The sequence below is a fragment of the Rhineura floridana genome, chromosome 6, assembly GCF_030035675.1.
Source record: "Rhineura floridana isolate rRhiFlo1 chromosome 6, rRhiFlo1.hap2, whole genome shotgun sequence".
NCBI lineage: Eukaryota > Metazoa > Chordata > Lepidosauria > Squamata > Rhineuridae > Rhineura > Rhineura floridana.
The window spans coordinates 43,680,271-43,705,087 of record NC_084485.1 but is presented as its reverse complement, the minus strand read 5'-3'; the positions used below and the strand labels follow the sequence as shown (position 1 = coordinate 43,705,087).

At 45.1% G+C, this 24,817-nt stretch overlaps 1 protein-coding gene across 6 annotated transcripts in view; it reads right to left on the bottom strand.

Annotated features, from left to right (window-relative positions):
• LOC133387233 (disks large-associated protein 4-like) overlaps window positions 1-24,817 on the bottom strand; it is a 102,332-nt gene that overhangs the window by 62,668 nt on the left and 14,847 nt on the right. Inside the window, exon 3 of one of the 6 annotated variants that reach the window (XR_009763422.1) lies at window positions 21,562-21,746. The exons of the other annotated variants lie outside the window; for them this stretch is intronic. The gene's annotated coding sequence lies outside the window, so the exon portion shown is untranslated. Of the gene's footprint in view, window positions 1-21,561; window positions 21,747-24,817 lie in introns of those variants that run through there. 6 annotated transcript variants of the gene reach the window in all.

The following is a 24,817-nucleotide window of genomic DNA, read 5'->3' as shown; positions in this document are numbered from 1 at the left end:
AGACCAGGGTTTGAATATCCACACAGCCATGAAGATCACTGGGTGACCTTGGGCCAGTCACTGCCTTTCAGCCTCAGAGGAAGGCAATGGTAAATCCCCTCTGAATACCGCTTACCATGAAAACCCTACTCATAGGGTCTCCATAAGTTGGGATCGACTTGAAGGCAGTACATCATCATCATCAATTTTTTTAAAAAAGAAGATTTAAAAATACCTTAAAAAGCAATTCTAGCACAGACACAGACTGGGATAAGGTCTCAAAAGGCTTGTTGAAAAAGGGTTTTCAGTAGGCGCGAAAATATAACAGAGATGGTGCCTGTCCAATATTTAAGGGGAGCGAATTCCAAAGGGTAGGTGTCACGACACTAAAGGTCCATTTCCTATGTTGTGCAGAATGGACCTCCTGATAAGATGGTATCTGCAGGAGGCCCTCACCTATAGAGCGCAGGGATCGACTGGATATATAAGGGATAAGACGGTCTTTCAGGTATCCTGGTCCCAAACTGTATGAGGCTTTGTACACCAAAATGAGAACCTTGAACTTAGCTCCGTAGCTAATAGGTAGCCAGTGCAATTCTTTCAGTAGTGGGGTGACATGTTAGCAATACCCTGCCCCAGTGAGCAATTGCACCGCTGCATTTTACACCAGCTACAGTTTCCGGACCAACCGCAAGAGTAGCCCCACATAGAGCGTATTACAGTAATCCAGCCTGGAGTGCATAGACAACAGTGGTCAGGCTATCCTGGTCCAGAAATGGCCACAGCCGTCTTACCAGCCGAAGCTGATAAAAGGCACTCCTAGCAATTGAGGGCACCTGGGCCTCTAGCGACAAAGATGGATCCAGGATTATGGACCTGCTCTTTCAGAGGGAGTACGGCCCCATCCAAAGCAGGCAACTGACCAATTATCTGAACTTGGGAACCACCAACCCACAGAATCTCCATCTTGCTAGGATTCAGACTCAGTTTATTCACCCTCATCCAGCCCACCATCGAGTCCAGGCAGCAGTCCAGGGCTTGCACAGCCTCTCCTGATTCAGATGTTACAGAGAAATAGAGCTGGGTATTGTCAGCATATTGCTGACAGTATATCTCCTGATAACCGCTCCCAAGGGCTTTATATAGATGTTAGACAGCATCGGGGACATCTTATGTTCTTATGTTCTTAAGTGGACCTTCTTCACCACCCTCACTACCACACAGTAGGCATGGTTATGGTATTTTACTCATGCCCAATCAGCCTCACAGCAGGACTTTCATGCCATCCAGCCTATTTCATTGCTCTTAACTCACTGGTGTACCAAGGTGCAAACTAGGCTCCACAATGCCGGAAAGGGTGTTCAGGGACAACTGTTTCAAGAGTCCAATGCGCCTCGTTGTTCCACAGTGTGACAAGGGCTTCAACAGGGTCACCTGCTCTATCTACTGGGGATTCCCCCAGAGCATTCAGGAATCTTGTGGATTCCATTAGTCTGTAGGGGCAGACCATCTTAATCTGTCCACCACCCCTGCAGGGGAGGATTGGAGCCATAAGTCTAAACTTCACCAGGAAGTGATCTGACCATGACAATGGGATGACATCCACCCCCCAATCTCCAGACCACCACTTCCTCTATCTGGAGCAAAACCAAAGTCGAGGGTGTGCCCTGCCCTTTGTGTGAGGCCGGTGACAACTTGAAACAGTCCCAATGGTTGTTATGGTGGCCATTGAATCCTGAGCCGAAACACTAGAGGCAGCCTCAGCACGGACATTAAAATCACCCCTGACTATAGTTCTGGGCTCCTCCAATACCACAGCTGAGATGGCCTCTGCCAGCTCAGTCAGAGAAGCTGCTGGGCAGCAGGTGGATGGTACACCAGCAGCAACCCTACTTTACTGTCTCCTTGGCTCAACACCAGGTACAGGCCCTCACAGCCAGCTCTAAGACAGAGTAGTTTCCTGGTGACAGAGATGGAAGTTCTGTAGACCACAGCAACTCCTCTCCCCAATCCCTGCAGCCTGTGCTGGTGTTGTACCCAGTATCCAGGTGGACAAAGTTGGGTCAGATCAACTCCTCCCAGCTCACCCACCCAGGTCTCGATAATGCACACCAAATCAGCACCGTCATCCACAGTCAAATCATGGATGAGTGTGGTCTTATTGTGTACCTATCCGGTGTTAAACAACAACACACAGAAACCAGTGGGCACAGGAGATATGCAGTGAGGAACCCATCCATGAGAGGAGTGGGAGCGAGGAACAAGGCGGTGATAGCCTTGCCCTCGTCTTCTATGGTAGTTCACCACCTCCCCATGGCTATACTTCCCTCTACCCGTGATCACTGAAATTGGGATGGCATCACCCATGTTCCTCCTTACTAAGACTCCTCCTAAACATGTGATATGGACCCAACAAAAGCACACCAACAAAACCTACCTGAACCAGGGATTCCAGTAGGCCTCTGAGAAAACTGGGAACAGTCAGACCCACTCAATATTTATCACACAGGGCACATCTACTCTCCCTCTGTGTCACACCCAGGGAGGCCCAGCTTTTTGCCAGTTGCAGACTCACTCTGAAGGCATCTGGCACCTTTCTCCTATCATTCAGTCCCCTGCACAGGCTCTCACCCTGCACAGGATCTACACATGCACCATATGCCCTCCCCACTACCAATCTCCTCTAGATTGGTTTTAAAAAAAAGAAATAGAAGGGGGTAGTGCCCTCACGACTCCCCAAGGGACAACCCCTTTGGTGGTGACCCAGCTGGCAGCAGACCCGCTGCCCAAGGGCAGCCAGGCTTTTATGCCCCCTAACCCAGCCAGGAGCTGATGCAAGAGGCTGCAAGATTAACTGAAGCCTCTCTCTGGAGCAAGGGTCAGGCAGGGGGTCCCAGTCCTTGCAGGACTAACCAGGGACCTCAGCTGTCTCAGGAGACAGCAACCCAGAGGAGCGAGCAGGCAAGCACCCAGATGCTCAGATGCTCACTCGCAGGGCAGGTCTTCTCCATTCCCCCAGTGCTGCAGCTGTTCCAAAGCTGTTTTATTTTTCTGGAATATTCTTGCTTGTAGAGGTTATTGATCAGAAATAGTTGTAGGGTAGGTAGGCATAATGTGAGGAGCAGAAGTGAGGAAATATGATCATGGAAACATATAGTTATTATATTAATACCCTACTTTTCAGCCAAGATGGGCTCCCAAAGTGTTGCTTACAATTAAAATCCATGAAAGATGCAATATAATTCAGAATAATTTGGTTGGTAGTCTCTTCTGGGCAGGCTATGCACCTGCTTAGAAGTAAGTGATGTGTAAAAAACCCACCCCCTATAAGGCCATTATGTCCAGAATCTAAAATTACCTAATTCCACCACTGCTTGTGGGCTCCTGACAAGGTGGTATTGCTCTTTCCTTCATAGGGATAAGGCAGAAAGAGCTGGAGGCAGGGGCTGGCTGGTGGGAAAAATGTGAGGCCAGAGAAGCAGGTAGATGAAGGTCCTATGGACAGTATGCAAAAGGGTTTACCAAAGAGGTTACCTCTCCCCTTTTTATATATACATACATACATACATACATGCATGCATACATGCATACAGAGAGGGAGAGGGAGAGAGAGAGAAAGAAAGAAAGAAAGAGAAAGAGAGAGAGAGAGAGAGAGAGAGAGAGAGAGAGAATGGTAGAGTTGGAAGGGTCCTATAAGGGCATTGAGTTCAACCCCCTGCTCAATACAGGAATCCAGCTTAAAGCATACCCAACAGATGCCTGTCCAGCTGCCTCTTGAATGCCTCCAGTGTTGGAGAGCTCACCTTCTCCCATGGCAATTGGTTCCATTGTTGTACCACTCTAAAAGTTAGGAAGTTTTTCCTGATGTTCAGTCGAAATCTGGCTTCCTGTAACTTGAGCCCATTATTCTGTGTCCTGTTCTCTGGGATGATCGAGAAGAGATCCTGGCCCACCTCTGCGTGATAACCTTTCAAATACTTGAACAGTGCTGTCATATCTATCCTCAGTCTTCTCTTCTCAAAGCTAAATGTGCCCAGTTCTTTCAGTCTCTCCTTGTAGGACTTTGTTTCCAATACACTCTCTCTCTCTCTCTCTCTCTCTCTCTCTCTCTCTCTCTCACACACACACACACACACACACACACACACACACATACTGTGCAGAATCTATTTTATATTGGTTTGTTTAGGATTTAAAATGAAATGTGAAGGGGTCACACAGCATATTAAAGGAAATAGTTATGCAATTTTAATCCCACTGATTTCAGTAAGAGAGTTAATGGTATTTGGTACCTGTGACACCTCTACAGCTTTGTCTTACGTGGCTTCACTATTGGCTCACTATCTAGAGCTGAACCAAATTGCACCCCACCACATTTTGCTCTCTTTTCTGCAAGCAGTGAATTGGGGGGGCGGGTCAACATTTTGGCAATTTGGGTGTTTGTGTGTGTATGAAAGGGTAGGTGTGTGGGTCTCACCAGTACTGGCACTGAGGCAACTCTTCTAGGTGGCAGGTGGCTGAAATTTTTAGTTCCCATAAGTCCTCTGTGATCACATAGGCTGTATTCAGACATGGGGTTTATTGCATTAGTTTTACTGATTATAATGGTTGCACTTCTGTCCTGTTTTCTAACATTCCTTTTACACTGCAGTACCTGCATTATGGAATGCTGGCTTTTTGACTGATATACTGCCACGACGCACTAAATTTCATTCACATCAATGGGCATGCTGTGACACAACAACTGATGTCATTGGACATGTTGCTACTCCCCCACACTTTCTGCACATGCACAGTTCTGTTTCCCCATAATTCCCCCATGAAAATGGCAGGAAAGAACAGTATGCTAGTATACCGCCCCAAATTTCATCACTTTGCTCCCATGATGATTTTCTGTGTTAATAGGGTTGTAAATGGATTTTTTCTGTAGGCAATTAACATGGAAACGAGTGCCAAACTTCCACTATATTCCACTAAATTTTCAGAAGACGCTTTTACACCATATAAAAGATCAAATAAAATGTGGAAATTACCAGGTGAGGAAATGTCGGGAAAATGGTTCCCAGACTTTCTCTCCCACGGACCACTTGAAAATTGCTGAGGGACTAGGTGGACCACTTAATGATTTTTCTGCCTGTTGTAGCAATTGTAATGTCCTGTGCTAGATGCTGTATGATTTTAAGTTGTAGTTCTACAGATACACTGTGGACCACCTGCATGAAGCTCACAGACCACTGGTGGCCCATGGTCCACAGTTTGGGAAATCTGACACAGTGTCTTTCCCAGGGAACTAAAATAAAATAAATGGAAATTAAAATAGTGGTCTGCAGCCACTCAGAGAAGCAGTGCTGCCACAAAACTGGTGACAGTAGGTGGGGGAAAGGTGAGCTTGACCAATTTGGGTGCAACTTTCATGCCTCACCCCTCCCTGCCATCCCAAATTTCAAAATGAAAATTCTTCTAGGAAAACATTTAGCTTAGCTTTAATTTAAAAGCATACAAATACATCTTCTTTCTAAACTCAGGCTGTTATTAACTATCCGCTTTGGTGACCATTTCATGCATTTGATGAAGTAGCCTCTGACTCATGAAAGCTTGTAACACAATAAATTTGTTACTCTTTTAAGGTACTACAACACACTTTGTTGTTTTCACTGCAGTGGACTGACACAGCTAACCCCACGGAATTGGTCTCAGATAAAATGGTTTGCCTGCAAGCTAAGCTGAACTCATTTTCAAACAGGGTTACAGAATACCAGTATGAGATCTTTCTAACAGGGAGCATTCAGGGCAAGTTAAAAAGGATTGGGGTAGTGACCAGAAGTGCAACTCATCTCTCAACATATATTCAGCATACTGCATAAAAGGAGCTGGTTAATCTGCAGTCAAAGGAAAGGACTTTGGAAGAGACTATGAGACTAGCTTTATTGAGTATGAGAGGTTTTTTTTACAGCAAAGACTCTCTAAGGCTGCAGTTATTATACAGCCACAAGAGTGGCTGTATACTATAGCCAACATGGATTTTTCACATTCCACCATGTTAAATTGAAAATACCCCCATGCCATTCTGATGCTTCCCATAAGCTCATTTCAAAACAAAATCTTACAAAACTTATAGTCCTGAACTCAGAAATACTTCCTTAACCCTGTACGTTTTCATGGTGATACACAAAACACTCAGAGAGAATCTAAAGTTCAAAGTATAAAATGAGGGGGGGAAATCCAGACCCCTGTTGGACTTTTATCTGTCAGTGGTCTCATAATTTGTTGAAATTAATTAAAAATCAACCATGTTCACAGAGTACCTGTAATCCTATTACTGACTTTGCCCCATACTCTGACCTTCATCTTCTGCAGTTTAAAAGTTAAAAAAAATTGCATGGTTGATTTTTAATTAATTTAAGAAATTTAGCATTGGCGTCTATGCTAGCACAGGCATGCTCAGTAAGAACCAACTGCCAGTGTTCTAAAAGCCAGACTCACAGCTGTTTGGAGTCGTAATCAGGGGCTCACACCCACGCCAGACCTTTATTCCGTTTTAAAACTTCATGGCTTCCCCCAAATAATCCTGGGAAGTGTAGTTTATGAAGGGTGCTGAGAGTTGTTAGGAGACTCCTGTTTCCCTCACAGAGCTCCAGTGGCCAGAGCAGTTTAACAGTCAGCTCCTCTTCGCAGACAATTCTGGTGACTATAGCTCTGTGAGGGGAATAGGATATTTCCTTCACAAACTACATTTCTCAGGATTCTTTGGGGGAAGCCATGTCGGTTTAAAGTGGAATAAAGGTCTGTTGTGGATGTGGCCAGGGACAGCTTTGGTTTAAATTTGGGTGGGAGACTACATGTGTCTACTATAGAATAAAAAGATGGAGGAAACCCTGACAAATAATAATACTGTTAACAATGTTTTCCTTTTGGAAAGAGGCTTTCCCTCTGCCCAGGGCCCACCCACCCAATCTTCTCCTCCTCCTCTCTCTCTCCCCTTCCCCTTCCTCCCTACCTCTACCCTTCCTGCCCTTCCCTCTTCTCCCCACTTCTTGCCCCTCCCTAGGTCAGTTTCATCTATCTTAAGTATAATTGCACAGGATAAAATCCCACTGAACTCAATAAGCATGCAAATGATCAAACCTACCCTACCCTCCTCGCTCCCTTCTATCCCCTCCACTCCCCTTCCTCCATCCCTCCCACCCTCACCTGTCCCCTTCCCCTCCCTTCTCCTCCCCTCCCCCTTTCCCAGTCCTCCCCCTCTCTCTTTCCCTCCCCTCCTCCTCCCAGTCCCCCCCTTCCCCTTCTCCTCCTCCGCCATGGTCAGTTTCAGCTATCCTAAGCATGACTGCACAGGAGTAAATCCCACTGAACTCAATATGCATGCAAATGATCACACTTGTCTTTCCCCTCTCTTTCCCTCCTTTCCCTTCTCCTCCCCCTCCCCTCCCCTCCCCTCCCTTCCTCCCCCTCCCCTCCCCTCCCTTCCTCCCCCTTCCCTCTTCCTCCCTTCTTCTTCCCTTCTTCCTCTCCTGTCCTCCCCCTGCTCCTCCTCCCCTGCCCATTCCAGGAAAGTAACACAGGAAAGCAGCAAAGTAAAAAGAACACCAACAAACATACGGAAAATGTAATTCTCCATCTTTGGAGATGCAGTCCTAATTGCAGGTGTTGCCACCACTCACCATATGCTCAGAGGCACATGTTACCAAATTCTTCCAAGCTACACAGGAAGTGGATTGGACTATGAAAGATCAACCCAAATTGTGTTTGCATTTTTACAAATTTTTAGGGCAGTACAGTATCTCAGACAGGAGGTCAGGCCTCCAGGTCCCCTGGTGCATTCACTATAGCTGCCCAATTTCCCTGCTTTTAAAAGTTTGATAAAAATATCTATAGGTACATTCTTAAACAGCAAGGGTTTTTGTTTTGCATATTAGTGAACATACTTACAAGTTCCAACAAACAAACTGGTACTTTCTTCTGAGTCGATGAAGTTTGCACTGAAAGCCCCACTGGACATAGGGGACTTCGTTTAGCAGACATGCGGACTGCTCTAATGTACAAAGTTGGGGAGGCTCAGCTGCAGAGTCAGGAGACCAGGTAGCTGAAGCAGAACCACAAAAGGTTTTCAGCTTAGCATCAGTTTGTTTTCTGTGCTGTGGTCAAGACAGAGGCTCTTGTGATAATGGGAGCAGCAAAATATTCAGCCCTTGTGGAACACAAAGGAGTTAATATTTCTCAGAAGCCAAGGACCTACCTACATGGTATGTTAATTGCATGACTTGTGTTAATCAGGTCTTTGCTAGACCCTATACACTGAAATATGACAATCAGGTTAGAAGTGAATGCACAAAATAGAGCAGCCAGAGTGAAGCCATAATGGATTAAGATGGAGCACAATTTCATGCTGTGTGTGTCATTTCAGGCTGAAGGCTGCTTGCAATTTTGTGTTAACATTGCACTTTCTGCTGCCAAGAATGAGGAGAGCTTCTGATAAGAAGCGGGCATGAAGCTGTTGGATAGCCTAAACAATATCTAAGAGAAATAATAACAAAAGTGTGTGTTGAGCTGACACCATGCAATACTGCTTGGAAAATCACTGATCCAAGCATCTCAGGTACTCATTTAACCTCCCCCCCAACAGATTATGGTAATTCATGGTCTATGTATTGTGGAGTACCACTCACAATTATTGAAATTCATGTTCAGTTATTGTATGATTCCAACCTCCTGATCCAAGTTTGCTGGGTGATATAAAGGGCTGAATTTACATTAGAAAAAAGCTTTTTCTTGGAAGGGGAAATTCCCTTTGAGAGACGGCATTCTCAGTGGCGGCCCCCACTCTCTGGAACTCCCTCCCGTTCGATCTCCGCCATGCCCCTTCCCTGGATACATTTCGCTGAGCCTTAAAAACCTGGCTCTTTGGACAGGCCTTCGGGATCCCCGGGGTGGGCTAATTTTTCTATGATTGTTTTAAATTGTTTATTGATTGCCCTACATTGTTCTATACTGCTGCTATTTAAAATGGTTATGGTTGACTGCATTGTATTTTATTCTGTATTTATATTGTATTTTATCAATTTCAATGTGTACGTCGCCTAGAGTGGCTTCGGCCAGATAGGCGACACAAAAATTAAATTTTACTTACTTACTTATATTTTTCTTTTCCTGCAGATATCTGCTCTGCTCTGCTTTCACATGCTTTGCAAAGCTGAAGGCTTCAAGTCTCCCCACTCAAAGGTAACGATGTCCTTCTTGGATCGAATATTCTAGGAAACTTAGAGTAATACACAAGTAGTGGGCTGGAGGGAGTTTACAAATAAGTGGGTATATTCATCTCAGTTATAATTTGGAGTTTGTGGTTTTCAGTAATAGATTGTGTTTTCCTTCTTATTCCACTGGATTGGTGCTGAGCAAACAGAACCAGGGCAAAGAATCCAATGAAGGTTGCTGCCTGAGCCAGAGTTTGGCATGTTATGCATGGGCCCTGATTGGATCCATTAATTTTAAATTTAGAAACTTAGTTTCAATTTGCAGCCACACCAGGGAATTAAAAAATGTAATTTTAGGCACAGCCAGGCTGATTTATAACGTGAGTTCTTTTCGGCACTAATGGCAGCTTTTTTATCGCTAATTGCTGCACAGGGGGAATATTTATCAGGAGCAAGGATTGGGAAGGAAGGTTTAAATCCTGTGTGCTATGGCCCTCCATGCCTAGGATTCCTTCTTTTTTATTTATTTAAAGAAACTCTGAAATGGCTGCAAGCCACAGAATTAATATAACATGTAGTTAATAGGGGTGTGCATTGGGTTCATATAAATTCAGACTCCTGAGATGAAGAGGGATGCCTCAGAGATTTTTTGGGCTTGTCAGAGGCAAAGCAGGATCTGTACATAGTGGCATGAGTTGAAGCAGGGGTCCCTTGATGATCCAGAGTCCAGACATCAAAAGAATGCTGCAGACAAGTGGTTGCTGAAAGTGAAAGTAATGAGAAGGGTGGCTAACTTCTTTTTGACCCTTGGCCAATCTTCCAGGGGCTGCATACCCATAGTGGGTGGGACCAAAAGGGGCTACCCCACACACTTTCAGACACACACTCACATGCACACACAAACAGGACACACAAAATCATGCACAAATACACACATAGGCACACAGCCTACCCATTCTCAATTGATCTGTGTAGGTCAGCTGAGGAGGGGGGATTATTGCCCCCTCTCTGCTCATCAAATGATTGGTCTGATGACCCATGCTGATTGGGTGAAGCCCTGCATCTCAAAATGTTAGAAAACCATGCTCAGAAGGCGCCAAACTTTGCCTGTAACTAGACATGATGGTGTGAGAACAGGGTGTGATGGATGCACCAGAAGGAGCACAGAATTGACTCTGCTGGTGTGTCTGCACAGCTCCGATCTTGCTGTGACCCTCATCCAGGTAAGCTGCAGTGACACCAGTGTTAGGAGGGCAGCTCTGCCCTACCACATTGATCTGTGATGAAATCTTCCATCTTTTTTTAAAAAAAAGCTTAAATACACCTGCTGAGCCTCCTGATATGGATTGGGACCTCAATGCTGGGGGTAGGGCTTTAACTTTTCTCATGGCTGTTTTCCCACGGTGACCCCCCCCCAACACACCCCAGCTGCTATTTGCTCTGCACTGCAGAACATAAGGAATGATATGGATCTGGGCTGGCAAGTGGGCTAGGACAGCAGCATGGGGTGAGAGAATTAACTCTCCCTCTGCAGTGCTGTCATACAAAAGCGGGATCGGACCAGGATGAAGGAGGTGTGAAAATTGGAGGGAGAAATATTAATAATTAAAGATATGCAGACGATACCATACTACTAGCAGAAAACAGTAATAATTTGAAACGAATGCTGATGAAAGTTAAAGAGGAAAGCACAAAAGCAGGACTACAGCTGAATGTCAAGAAGACTAAAGTAATGACAACAGAAGATTTATGTAACTTTAAAGTTGACAGTGAGGACATTGAACTTGTCAAGGATTATCAATACCTCGGCACAGTCATTAACCAAAATGGAGGCAATAGTCAAGAAATCAGAAGATGGCTAGGACTGGGGAGGGTAGCTGTGAGAGAACTAGAAAAGGTCCTCAAATGCAAAGATGTATCACTGAACTCTAAAGTCAGGGTCATTCAGACCATGGTATTCCCGATCTCTATGTATGAATGTGAAAGTTGGACAGTGAAAAAGGTGGAGAAGAGAAAAATCAACTCATTTGAAATGTGGTGCTGGAGGAGAGCTTTGCGCATACCATGGACTGCGAAAAAGACAAATAATTGGGTGTTAGAACAAATTAAACCAGAACTGTCACTAGATGCTAAAATGATGAAACTGAGGTTATCATACTTTGGACACCTAATGAGAAGACATGATTCACCAGAAAAGACAATAATGCTGGGAAAAACAGAAGGGAGTAGAAAAAGAGGAAGACCAAACAAGAGAGATTCCATAAAGGAAGCCACAGACCTGAACTTACAAGATCTGAGCAGGGTAGTTCATGACAGATGCTCTTGGAGGTCGCTGATTCATAGGGTCGCCATAAGTCATAATCGACTTGAAGGCACATAACAACAAGAAGTTATAATTGACTTGAATAAGTTATAATTGACTTGAAGGCACATAACAACAACAGCTGCAACACTCCAGTCCCGTTCACTGGTCTGGGCTCCAGTGCTGCACTTTGATTCAATCTTGGATCTCCTGTCATCATTTCTAGTATAGCTATTAGCTCCCAGTCAGTGAGAGCTTTGATGGCTTTCTCCTAGGAGAGATCACACACAGAGCAGAAAGTGCTTCTGAGCAATTAAACTTGAGTGTGGCAGATTAGTGTTAGGTGCAGCCTTTGGGCGAGATTCAACTCAATAATTGCACTAGCTCAAGGATTAGTGATGCACAATGGGGCTTTCCTTCCTCCTGCCCCCACATGTGCCCTGTGTTTTCCCCAAATCTGCTCCCAGTGGGCTGGGGAAAACCCTAGAATAGTTTTAGGAGGAGTGCAGGGGAAGAAGAGAGGGAGAATGTTCCATTGTGCAAGGAGAAACCCTTGCACTGATGGAAGCAGCGACATAGTTTTGAGAAGTCAGTTGCATATGCACTCCAAGGTGGCGTCTGGAAGTTCAAAATGGAACCAGACACTTGTGCCAACATATCCAGTAGCAGGGGCAAATTAAATGTGACAGCCTTCAAGCAATTAGCATGCATGAACACCTTTTTAAATAATAAATAAAAGAAGTGGGATCCAAAATCTGGATTGGGATCCTGGCAAAAAGGAAGCTAGCCTTTATTCCTTTGCCCTCTGATGTGGTCCTAATCTGGAATGACCCTCCCCATGCCAGCCAATTATCTCTAACCTGCTGCTGGTCACCACATAAGACATAATAGAAGTGGATTTTTTAAATAGGTCACCTGGACAGCAGCCTGATGAGGCATACTACTCACTTGGTCAGAGTCTTCCTCATTATGGTGAGATGCATTATATGTCTATTTAAATTATTGCAATGTATACATTTACTTCTATACGTATGCATTAACTTATGCAGATCTGTGCCCTCTTTTGTCCTCTTTTTTGGTGATGCGTAAGTGGCCACCCTACTACTTTTGGAATCAACCTGTCTAGTGTCTACATCAGACGCTCAAGCAGAGCAAAGCTGCTGTAAAGTGAAGCAATGTTCTGAATCTTGACGGGAAGAATGATACAACAGGATATATGGGCAAATCCTAAGCACAACATGCAAATCTAGCCAGGTGATATTCACAGACTGATCCACTGAACTGGCATTATATTCTCTCAACCATCATGCCTCATTGCTCTTTCAAAATCAGCTGCTTTGAGAATTTGAGGGATGAACCATCGGATTATAGTAGGTTTTGCTGGGACTTTGGGATTTGTTGTTTTGTTCCTTTTTGGGCAGACAAACTGACCTCTGGGTCATTTTCTCTCTGCCCTCCAGATGTTGTGGTCTCCAACTCCCATCAGCCCTGGCCAGCATGGCCAATGGTCAGTGATAATAAGTGTTGGAGTCCAGAATATCTGGAGGGCACCATATTGGCTGTCCCTAATATGTAGATGTATTCTACAAGTCTACCTATCTCCAGGGAGATGTGGCCTTGCAAAATTGCTCAGTGTCAGGCTCTTTAAAGTATTTTAAAGTAAACGTAGGCCTGGCATCAGCACACAGCACCCACAGGCAGCTGCTAGGGTGCCTATCATCATGGGAGGGCCCACTCCTGACACCTGCCCCGCCCCCCAGCACACTTTTTTAATAGCTCCAGATGGGTCTGAGAGCTACCATTTAAATTTCACCCAATGTATTGTTGATCCAAGGCACTGTGAAAAATGATAATGGTGGCTCTCAGGTCTCCAGAATGAGGTCAACCTGGTGTTCAGTGGACCACTGCAGTTTCCTGTCACTGCTGTCACCACCCATGAGGGAGCTCTACTGATGTAGGAGGGAATCCAGTAGAAGCCACTTCTACTGAGGGCTCCCTCAAACCTGGTGCCTGCTCTGGGGTTAGGTTATCTAGATCAGTCCTCATATAGCAGGCAAACCTCTTTTAAGTGCCTTACTTCTACCCAGCAACAAAAGCAGTGGGAAGGCTCACAAATGCAAGCAGTAGGAAGCTGTTCTTGTGCAGCCTCTTGCAATCAGCAGAGATCATCTACCAGGATTATTCAACTGACCCAATGGCTGATATATATTTGCTGTTGTTGCATGACTGCTTTGCTACATACTCCAATGTATATACTCCATACTTTTCCATATACTACAAAACTATGGAAAGAGGGTTAAGAGATGGTTTGATAAAGTCACATGGTACCACATGGTCAGAGGACCATTCAGATTGAGCAAATATGTTTTTACTACACAAGATGGTCATGGGAATCAACTCTTAAGACCTTCTTTTCAGCATCACTTACCCCACCCCCATATCATACTGTTATATAATCTAAATGAGAGATTTGATGGATGGATTAATCATTATGCTAACTACTTTCTAGCACACGACCACATTACAAGGTGTAAAATGCTGAGCTCCTGTCAATTGTTCACCCCCCTCAACTTAATTGTTAGAACTAAGGCTCTATCTTACTAATAATATTGCTCCTATGGAGAATTCACATCATCATCATCACTTATTACCTGCCCTTCACCCAAAGGTCCCAGGGCGGGTTACAACAATTTTAAAATAGAGCATTAAATACAGCATATGGCTAACTAGATACTGTAAGAGTCTACCTGGGGTTGAGGAGATGTTGGAGTCAGATTATTTCTCACTACTTCAGGCTGTCATTGCTTTACAACTTATGGTAGGCTTCCTCTTTTTTCCATCTCTGACAGAGCAATGGGAACAGGAGGTTCAGGCATGGCCTAAACCAGGGGTTGAGAACTGGATGTGGTTAGTGGGCCAGATCCTTATCTCCCCTACCCACTGTGGGCCAAATTTGAGACGTGGGTGGCGCTACACAAAGATGTCCGATGAAGTGGGCTTTGAAGGCCCAACAATCAGCTGCTAGAGCCCTGTGCTACACTTTGAAGCCACAATGAATAGTGATCATCAGTGATCATCACTGTTTCAGAAGCCAAGCACTTCAGAAGCTAGGTCTGCAGCACAAAGCCCTAAACAGTGCTGTGGAATTATTGCCCCTACCCCAAAGCCTTAGTACTGGGAAAGGGCTGTAGTTCAGTAGAGAATCTGCTTTGCATGGAGAAGGTCCCAGATTCAATCCCCAGCATCTCTAGGTAGGGCTGAGAGAGACTCCCAGTCTGAAACCTAGGAGAGTCGCTGCTAGCCAGTGTAGATAACACTGAGCAAGATGGACCAATGGTCTGACTCAGTATAAGGAAGCTTCCCATGGTCCTATGTTATGCACTACCAAAAAAGTGTATGCACATCGGCAAAAGGGGGACAAAAGACAGTATATCTCTGCATATAATTTGCATATGCTAATTTAAATGTATAGATGCAAACTTAGAAATAATTGCTCTAATTTAAATAGAAATATAATACATCTCACCATAGTGGCCAGGTGACCTGTATGCCTGCTCAGTCTGCTGTCCAGGTGCCAACTATTGATGGGCAACTTCAAGGCCCTTCTCATGGCTCTTCATCTTTAAACCAGACCTGGATGAGACAGCCCTTCAGAGAGAAGATGCATTCAAACAGAGACTGTTCTGTGGCAGCCATTCCAATAGTGTAAAGTGGGGCACATGGCCATCACATTTGCCAGCCCTGCTTTTGGACAGAGTAAGCCAGCTGCCTTAGGCAGCTGATTTTGGGTGCCATGAAAGGGCAGTAAATCGTCAGTTATTTGATTTATTATTATTGTATATTTCCTCCCAGGGAGAAGTGCTTTTGGGATTTTCTGTCTTAGGTACTTAAATCACTTGACCAGCCTTGGGTACTATGCACTTTGATTGAAACAAGGAGGAGCTACTGCTGTGCAATCTCAGGCAGCAAAATGTCTTGGGCTATCCCTCTCGCCTTACGTGAACAAGGGGTCCATCAGCCATAACGTGTGTATCATTTGAGTGAAATCCAAAAATGTTTTATTTCCTACTTAAAGAGGCCTGTAGTATCTCATCCTAAGTCTTTTAGTCTGTGCACATGGCTGCTTAATGTGAAATAAGAACAAAGACATTAGCTACTACAAAGATCTAAGCAGCCAACTCAAACATGAATGTTTTCTGTGCATAATGAGGAAAATATCCAGGAGCGCAGAAATCTTATAATCTCTGAGACTCCAACAACTCCATCTGGTGGCCTAGACTTATGCGTGCACACACAGACACACTGTAACAGTATGAAAGAACCACTAGAAGATGCAATCTGGTTGTGTTGCGCTTCCTGGGAGGAACCAGGAACTAGCAGGCTCTTCTTATGTTTTTATGTTCAATATTATTATTAATATTATTATTAATTATATTTATACCCCACCTTTCTTTCACCATGGAACCCAAGGCGGCCCAGGCGGTCCCCATCCAGGCACTGACCAAACCCAAACCTGCTTAGCTTCAGCAAGGTGGTGGCCTCATGTGCCTTCAGACCATAGCCTGGGACTTCCTGGGACTTCCATCACTTCTTCTGGCCTGAGAGGAGAGATGCCAAAGAATGAGAAAGCTCTATAAAATATTTACTTTGATTTTAGAAAACAGCTTTTTTGTGGAGCTGTAAGCAATTTTATTTTCTTAAAACTTGCACACCAACCTGACTGTTTTTCCTCATGCCCTGGTAACTCCAACCCCCCCCGAGATGGCCACTGCCCACTGATCCAGCAAAAAATGGTGGCTCTGTCCTGCTGAAAGCAATGGAATGGGACTTAGATGTCAACAGATGCCAATTCAGTGGGATTTATAGAGTCCTATTGATAAATGAGGCAGAATGAGATGGCACAGTTCTGAACTGGGCCAGTCCAATCTTAGGTGGGAGTAGGTGCTATCTCTGAACGCTCTTGTCCATTAACCCCCACCCCACCCCCCAGCAACCTTGCTTGTATGTAGTAAACTAGCACATCAGGATAAAGGTTTGGCAGAGATCTTTCCCTGATGTGGTTTGATACTTCCAGAGAGTTCTTTCACATGGGGGAGCATTCAAAAATATCATGCCCACCATCCCCACTTGCAGACTAAAGTAGTGCAGTCAAGAATTTCACCACTTTGTGCTGCTGCGTCAAGTGTAGATCAGCAATTAGTCCTGATGTAAGGTTTTCTCAGTTGCACCAGATTCTCTATTTCTGTTTCTATAAATACACATCAGTCAGCTAATATTAGCTAGATATGTCAGCATTACATGTATTAATAAATTACCGGATAAGGAGCAAAGGATGGGTTGAACACTAAATGGGCAATTCGTCTCATTTCGAAAGTTAAAAATTTACAACTGTACTGTGTGCATGACGTAGGTCTGCCTACACACATGATTTCAGATACTCCCCAAATTAGCTGGGAACACTTAATGCAGAATTCAGCTGGGGCTGTAGCTTGCTTCTAGGGTGTTACATTAATGATGATTCAAAGAGTTCAGAATCTAATCACAAGGATAAAAATAGAAAAATTCTACTTATAACAATTCATTATACAACAGGTCTTCCTTCAGCTTTCTCATTATCTCCCCGTGCAGTTCCCCTCAGCATCAGAAGTATTTTCTCTGGATTGGAAAAGAAAACTTAATATTTGGAGAGGGGGAGAGAGGGAGAGAGAGAGAGAGAGAGAGAGAGAGAGAGAGAGAATGTCTGGGGTTTCACTAGCCCCTTTTTATACCGGGGTTGCTGCTGTGTGATCTCGTTCCATTTCTCCTTCTAGGTGGTTTCAAGCTTGTTGTTCTGTGTATGTAGCTCAGATGTGCTCTGCACAGGAGCAGTGTTGACATGGTGGGGTAAATGCTGGGAGTCATGGGCTCCAGATGGCCTACTATAGCTGACACTGGACTCGTGTTTTTTTTTAAAACGAGACCTCAGTGGTGGATCACACCGTGAGGAGCATCACACATTTAAGTATCTAAACATCTGCAATGCTCAGAGTAACACCACAACAGGCAATGTGGGACATTGTTCAAAAATATAAAAGTGGTGAACAGCTCCTCAGATACTGTTGCCATAAGTAAAGAGACTGGGTGGACAGGTGGCACTGATGGGTCCTACTGGAACCCTAGGACCCCAGTAATAGTTTGGGGATACCAGGTACTGCTGCTGGATCCAGATGCAGGTTGTGAATCTTCCAGGGAATCTCCTCCACTGGGCAAGTGAAAGGAGAAACTCTAGACTATTGACTCATATTGACTTCAATGGATAGTGCAAACAGAACGTTCTCTTGGTCTAACACTCTACATTTATAACCCCTTTCACTGGAAAGGGGCACTACCCCTAAGCCATTTCCCCTCTACCCAGCCAACTCTATCAACCAGTCATATTTGGAAGAAAGGAGTTGTCTATCTTCCCTTTGTCCACGACCTTGGTCTTTTTTCAGTTAATTGGAGTCATTTTGCTCTTCCTAAACAGTGTCTCATTATTTCTAGCAACTAGTTGTAACACCTGCTAAAAGCTGCCTTGCATCTGAAAAAAATGTGTTTTTTTCCATTAAATGGCTCTTTTCATAAGAAGGCTAAAGTGTAGTTGAAGCTTTTCTATCAAGTAGGCTGACAACAGGTAACGTACTTCCTTGGATAGTGGCCCATCTCTAGTTATGCGAGGGGTGAGGGACCTCAGGGCCCAGAGCCACATGCACTCCTCAGGCTTCTCTACAAGGCCCTTGGGGCTCTCATCAGGCCACACCCCCTCCCCAGCCATGCCCATCTCCTCAGGCCACACCCCTCAGTGGCTCTACTTTGCACCTTCCTTCAGCACTGATGCCTGATTCAAACGCATCCTTGGACTCTGACAATGTGTCTTGCTTGCCTGCCTGGGTGAAGGATAGACAGGAATATGTGAATCTCTCTAGAAGCCAAACACTATTGCAAAGGTAAAATTCCCATTTGTTGCTCTGTCCACTTTTATCTCTGGCCCCATCACTGGCATGTAGCCCCTGGAAGGTTGCCCAGAAGGGAATGTGGCCCTTGATCTAAAGAAGGTTCCCCACCCTGTGTTAGGGGAACGAGGGGGGAGCCAGCCGCATCCCTTTTCTGGCTGAAAAGTCCCAGAAGCTTTCCTCTTCTTTCCTCCCCATCTGCTGAGCCCTGATATTTTTGTCCCAGAGAGAAAAAGGGCAGGGCTTGTCTATGTCCCTTACTGAAGAGGACCAAATGGCTGCAGCGTCCCATGCCATCACCATCCTCTATGTTGGATCAGCTTCTCCTTTTTTGGTTGCAGGTTCTGTCTCCATCCATCTGTAGGAGAGAGACTGTGTTTGGCAGTGTTGGGTCAGGATTTGTGGCCAAGTCACCTTAAGAGCCACAATTGACTTGTTTTACAGTGGCTTGAGCATCATGGGAAATCGAACCAGAGTGGCCTTTGAATGACTTTTGATATAAAATGTCAGTTTATTTCCTGGTGACCTGACCCTTACCTACATTCCAGCGGCTCGCATAATAAAGCAGGTTTAAGCTGGAAACCTCACCATTATGTGCTTCTTGTTTTATCTTCATGCTTATTGCTTTGCTTATTGTTGCAAATATGCCTTACATAGAGATGTTAAAAGTTATTCTTTTGCCCCATAAACCTTGACTTGTAAACCCTTTGATATGCAGACTTGGTAACTTCATGTCTGTCTCCATTTGGGGGGCGCCCGGTTGCAGCTGGGCCTCCTCCCCTGTCTTTCTCTTTGTCTTGTTCTGCAAAGTGCTTATCTCAAGGACATGCGAAATATGCAGACACAGAGTCTGAAAGATAGTCTCAATGTTTCTACTTATGTCTTTCCCCTGTACCCCTTTTACCTCCTTCTACATATCTTTAGGTTATAACAACTAGCAATTGCTTCTTTTGTGTTTATGACGTTACCCCGGTATTGTAACCTTCGGGGAAAAGCTATATATATTCTGACCTATCAATAAACAAGGGTTCCCATTCTGACCTGCTTTGGCTTGTGAGTATTGGGTCCCCTTTGCAAAGGAATTGTGTCGTGTTTACTTGACCTCTGATAGTGGGTTCGTTTGCACTCATCTCCGCACCTTCTTGGGTGTAAGCGAGTTGGGGTTGACAGAGACGACTTGCGTGTTGGGTTTGGACCTAACAGCAGCATCAGGGATGAGCTGTTCCACCTGCTCTGCCTCACCCCCTTGCCTGGGACCCTTATAACGAGCTGCTTGTGGGTGTCTGATTAAGAACGACAGCAGCCATCTGGGAGGTTTACTCTTGCTCTGTTTTGGCATTTGAGGTGGGGGAACAGACTGGTTTTTGCTTTTAGACAGGGCAAAGGACCTTTCTAAGGATTAGTTATATTGTGTTCTGTAGTGTAGTGGCAAATTCAGAAGTGCAGGATCCATTCATGATAGTCACACCACACCCGCTCACAGCCACATCCCCAGGATTCATGGTCTCTTCTGCAATTACAAAATTATAGAACCAGGATAAAGCTGCTGTGTGCATAGGCTTCCCCTCTTCTAAATCTCTGTCTCTGGGGGCTACATGTTCATACCAGAAATGTTTTGATTTTAAGAATTCTGCAGTGAAGGCAAGTGTGGGACTAGGCTTTGGGGGACCAAGGTACTTTGCCATGAAACTCACTTCTCACTCACCCTAGGAGCCCATCAGCATGAAAGGAGAGGCATGTATTAGCTACTGAGAAGAGTCTTCTCAGTGACTGGTTCACCTCTTTTCACTCAGATTGGCTCCAATCAGCACAAAAGGACAAGGAAGCATGTTGTTAGCTAAGTGAGAAGACTCTGTTTAGTGGCCAACACACTCCCCTTTCATGCTGCTTGACTTGTACATAGGGACCCTGCTGGGACCCCTGCTCTTTAAAAAGTAAGGGTTCTATGACCCCCCCCGTGACCCTAGCTGACTCGCCCCTGCTTGTCTTGATGTTGTTACTGAGATACTATTTGTGCTAAATTGTAGTTTATTGCATTGTTTAACTGTTGAATTTGTGTGTTAACATTTGTGAGCTGCCCAGGAGGTCTTTTTGGCCAGAACAAATGCTTGGGGGCAGGGAGGAGCTGCAAACGGTTGGAGGACATAGGATCATAGGGTGCTGCCTTATACTGAGTCGGACCATTAGCTTGTCTCATTCAGTATTGTCTACACTGACTGGGGGTGTTCACGCAGAGGTCTCTCCTAGCCCTATTTTATTATTTATTCAATTAATTACCTGCCCTTCACCATAAGGTCCCAGGGCAGGTTACAACAATTTAAAATGCAATTTAAATTGCACATACAATGGAGATGCTGGGAATTTAACCTGGGACCTTCTGCATGCAAAGCCGATGCTCTGCCACTGAGCCACGAACCTTCCCCAGAGGTGTCTGTGCTATGCAGCCAGCTTTGCACCCCCTAACCTAGCTTTTTATCTTGGGGTGCAGTGGAGGATGCTGTCCTGTTGCCAGTGCTGAATTAAGATCCAACTACAAGCTTCTTTGGCTTCTACACGTGGAATGTGTGTTTGTGTGTGTGCTTTGTCTCAGGTTGCAAAATGTCTTAGTAGAATATGTACATGCCTAGTTCTGTTCATTTTTTTCTTTTTAAAGAGAGGATTTTGACACCTGTGCTGCTCCAGATGGCAGAAACCTCTCCCTGTATAAAGCATATGAAAGTAAAGTGTGAAGGGCGGGCAGCTGCCCCAAAGCATGTAGCGGACAAGTGTCTAAGAGCTGCAGCCAATCAGAGCTCTCAAGTATGTGCACCCAAGTGTTCAGGGTAGCTGGTGCTGTCCAGATGTTTTGGACTACAGCCCTGATGTGAGTTGTAGTCCAAAACATCCAGAGGGCACCACGTTGGCAAAGGCTGATGTCAGGGACATGTGACTGCCCTTCACACTTATTTACTGTCGGATATGCTGATATAACCTCAATGCAGCTGTAGCAAGTGAGATTGTTGTGTAAAATGTGAAGCGGCTCTAATAGCTGGGACCGATCCTGATCATCTCTGGTAACAGAAGCATAACAAATGCTTTTGAATTCCATTTCTCTTGAAAGTTTTGTCAGGTGAAAGGGACAGGGAACAGAGGCTCCCCATTCTTTAATTTGTTTCTGTATCTGCTTGTGATCCTTATCACCTGCCATCAAGCCTTTTTGTATTTCCACAGCTGGATGCTTGGGGAGGAGGGATAAGTGGTTGCAATCTGACAGAGACTTTTGACTTCAGGTGTTGAGTAAGCCGCAGAAGCAGATGAACCCTTCAGGAAGAGAGAGAACCTATTTTAATGCAAATGTCCCTGGGAATATAATAAAATCATGTGGGAACAAAAACCATTGGAATCCTCAGAAGCTGCACAATCTATTTGATTGTCCCTAAATAGATATATTCTTTCCCCCCCACACCGCTGCCAAAGTTATCCAAGAGATGTCATCTGTTCAGTAAAGAGAATGCTGACATGCAAAGTAGGTCAAATCAGCACACGTACACACAATGTGAAAAAGCAGGGAAATGCTATGTTGAAAGATGGCATGATGGGGAGCTTGCGAAGGAGAACTGCATGAAATATTAACATTTCACTTACAAATCTGTACAGGCTCTTGTAAACAGGGGAACAGAGAGGCTGGCTGTGAATCGGCTAAATAGTCCTATGCAAAGAGGTGCTTTTCCCTAGTGAGATGGACATAAACTGGCCAGAGTTTTACATAGTTTGAAGGCTGGCCTGTTCCAATGGGTAGCACATGTATATGGGAGAGCCAGCTACTGAACTGGATCATTTGCAGTACAGCTAAGCAATGAGAGGGAAACTAGAACCCAGGGAAGGTTTACTGCTTCTTGGCGAAGGGGGAGGCAGAGCTATGGCATATGGATATAAATGGAGTCAAAGAGATAGCCAAGGAGGAAAAAGGGCTCCAGACAAAAGCAATGGATATCGGCATGAGTGACCTGAGCAGGCAAGGGGCAGCATCCTCTGCTTTCTCTAATGGAAGTCTTCTCCTTTGGGCTCAGCATTCTTGCCATTTTCTACGTAGCCAGATGCAAGAGAAATACAGAAGAGACTGGAAGATTAAGAACACTTGGTGTCTGCCTGCATTTGTCTGCCAGTGGCATTTCTATGAACAGACATTGTTCTGAAGGGCAGCTCTTACACCAGCAAACTGTTTAGGACAGCTGGTGTGATTTTCTTCTTTTGTGCTATCAGGATGTTTTTGGCAATGTTGTGTCATTTTATACCAATTTTGATATTCGCATTGGGGTTGGCTATATTGGCATTGGCATGTGATACATGTTCCCGGTTTTCTGATGGGCTCTGCCACAGTGCGGTAGTGTACTTCATCCAACTTTCCCCATTTTTACAATGAGACTTTCAGTCTAAAAGAGAGAAAGAGAAACTGTGGCCCTCCAGATGTTCCTGGATTTCAGCTCCCACTACCCATGGTCACTGGCCATGCTAGCTGGGGCTGATGAGAGTTGGAGTCCAACAAGGTCTTGAGGGCCATAGGTTTCCCACCCTAATCTAAAATAACAAAAGGCCTAGCAAGTAATCTTACATATGCCTGAGTTACACTTGTCTTCATATGATAAGGCTTATGAAATAAGCTGTTGGCTTCCCACTGCCCCCTTTGGTGACCCTCCAAAACAGCAGCTATTTGAAGCCTGCCGATTTCTACTGAGAGGCAGTCCATTCCTATATACACCTGAAGGCTACTGTTTTCAGCCCCCTCACTCATACCAGTGCAGAGTAGTCAGCACCTTTTTGGAAATAAGTGGAACCCTATTGTGTTCCCTGTGCTCCTTGTCCAATGTACTTCCTTTCTCCATCCCCTCCTTTTTGTGGTCTGCAGATATGTGGATTTTGGTCAGGGCCATCTGTAGGGGTGCATGAGGCTTGGGGCAGTGGAGCCTGGTAGCTCAGATGTCAGTGGGGCAGCGAATCCGTGCTCGGTTTTAGTCCAAACTTTTGAGGAGCTGTCTAAGGCTCAGAACATATTCCCAGAATAGGTTCAGTACTTTGGACAGCTCCTATAAAGTTGAGACTAAAACTTGCCATGGATTCCAGTAACATCGGAGCCACCAGGCTCCACTGGCCTGGGGCAAATTGCACAGTGTGGACCCTTTATTGCCTTCATCTCCCCACTGCCTTTCCAGCCTTCTTCTCTACATGGTGGTGGTGGTGCTCCGTCCTTGGGCTTTCTCTTCTTTTTGCTGCTGCTTTGCTGCGGATTGATGCTATGGGCCCTCCCTGTGCCTTGCTCTAGGAAGCGAGGAGATCCAGAGACTTGCTGGGGTGGGTTGAAGGAGGCAGCTGCTGCCAGCCATAGACACCAGCACCAGATGTGGGACCCACAAAGCATGGGGTCTGGGGTAGTTGTCCCTATTGCTCCCCTTGCCCTAGGGATGGCCCTGGTGGAATGGTTCAGTGGCATTGCTGGTCAAGTGTTTCAGTATGCTATTGGGGAAGGGCCATAGCTCTTGTATGCAAAAGGTCCCAGGTTCAATCCCTGGCATCTCCGGACAGGGCTGGGAATGTCTCCTGCTTGAAACCCTGGAGAGGCACTGCCAGTCAGTGTAGACAATACGCAGCTAGATGGGCCAATGCTCTGACTCGGCATAAGGCAGCTTCCTATGTTCCTGTGCTGTGTGTGCAGTCAAGAATATTGTGTAACCTAAAAAAATGTTGCCACAATGACAAAGAGAAGAGCACAGCTATAACACAGATCATCAGTGAAGGGGACAGCATTATTACTTGTGTAAGTTCCCACAATCCTTGAAGGTTGTTTGGGCTCTTGGCCTTTGCAATGTGATATATAGAATCAGAGTAAGGAGGCACCTCAGAGGCTGTCTAGTCTACCCTCCATTACTAGGGCATCCTTGATAGGTGGCTTTCTAGACTTTCCTTCAAAATGTCTAACACAGGAGAATCCACCACCTTCTGCGGCAAGTTGTCAGACAACTTGAACCGAAGGATGTTATCTCTCATGTTTAATGTAAATCCTTTTTCTTATAATTAGACCGCCTTGGGTTCTAGCTTCTTGAGCAGCAGAAAACAAATTTGCTGTAGCATAGGGATCCCAAAGTGGCCAACACTCTATCAGCCACTTTGTCAGGTGGTTGGGGCTGCCCACCTGTCAATCACCTGATCTCATATGATTCTTTCTTTTGCAACCTTGGCTTGAATTCACTTTAAACATGCTCCCGATTCTTTCTTTTGAATTTGCTGCCTTTCCCTGCCCCACTACATTTGGACGGGGCTAGATGTACTCAGAAGCAATCAGGAACTCTGGACTATATTCAGTCCCTGTCCAAAGCACAGCAACAGGGAAAGGCACC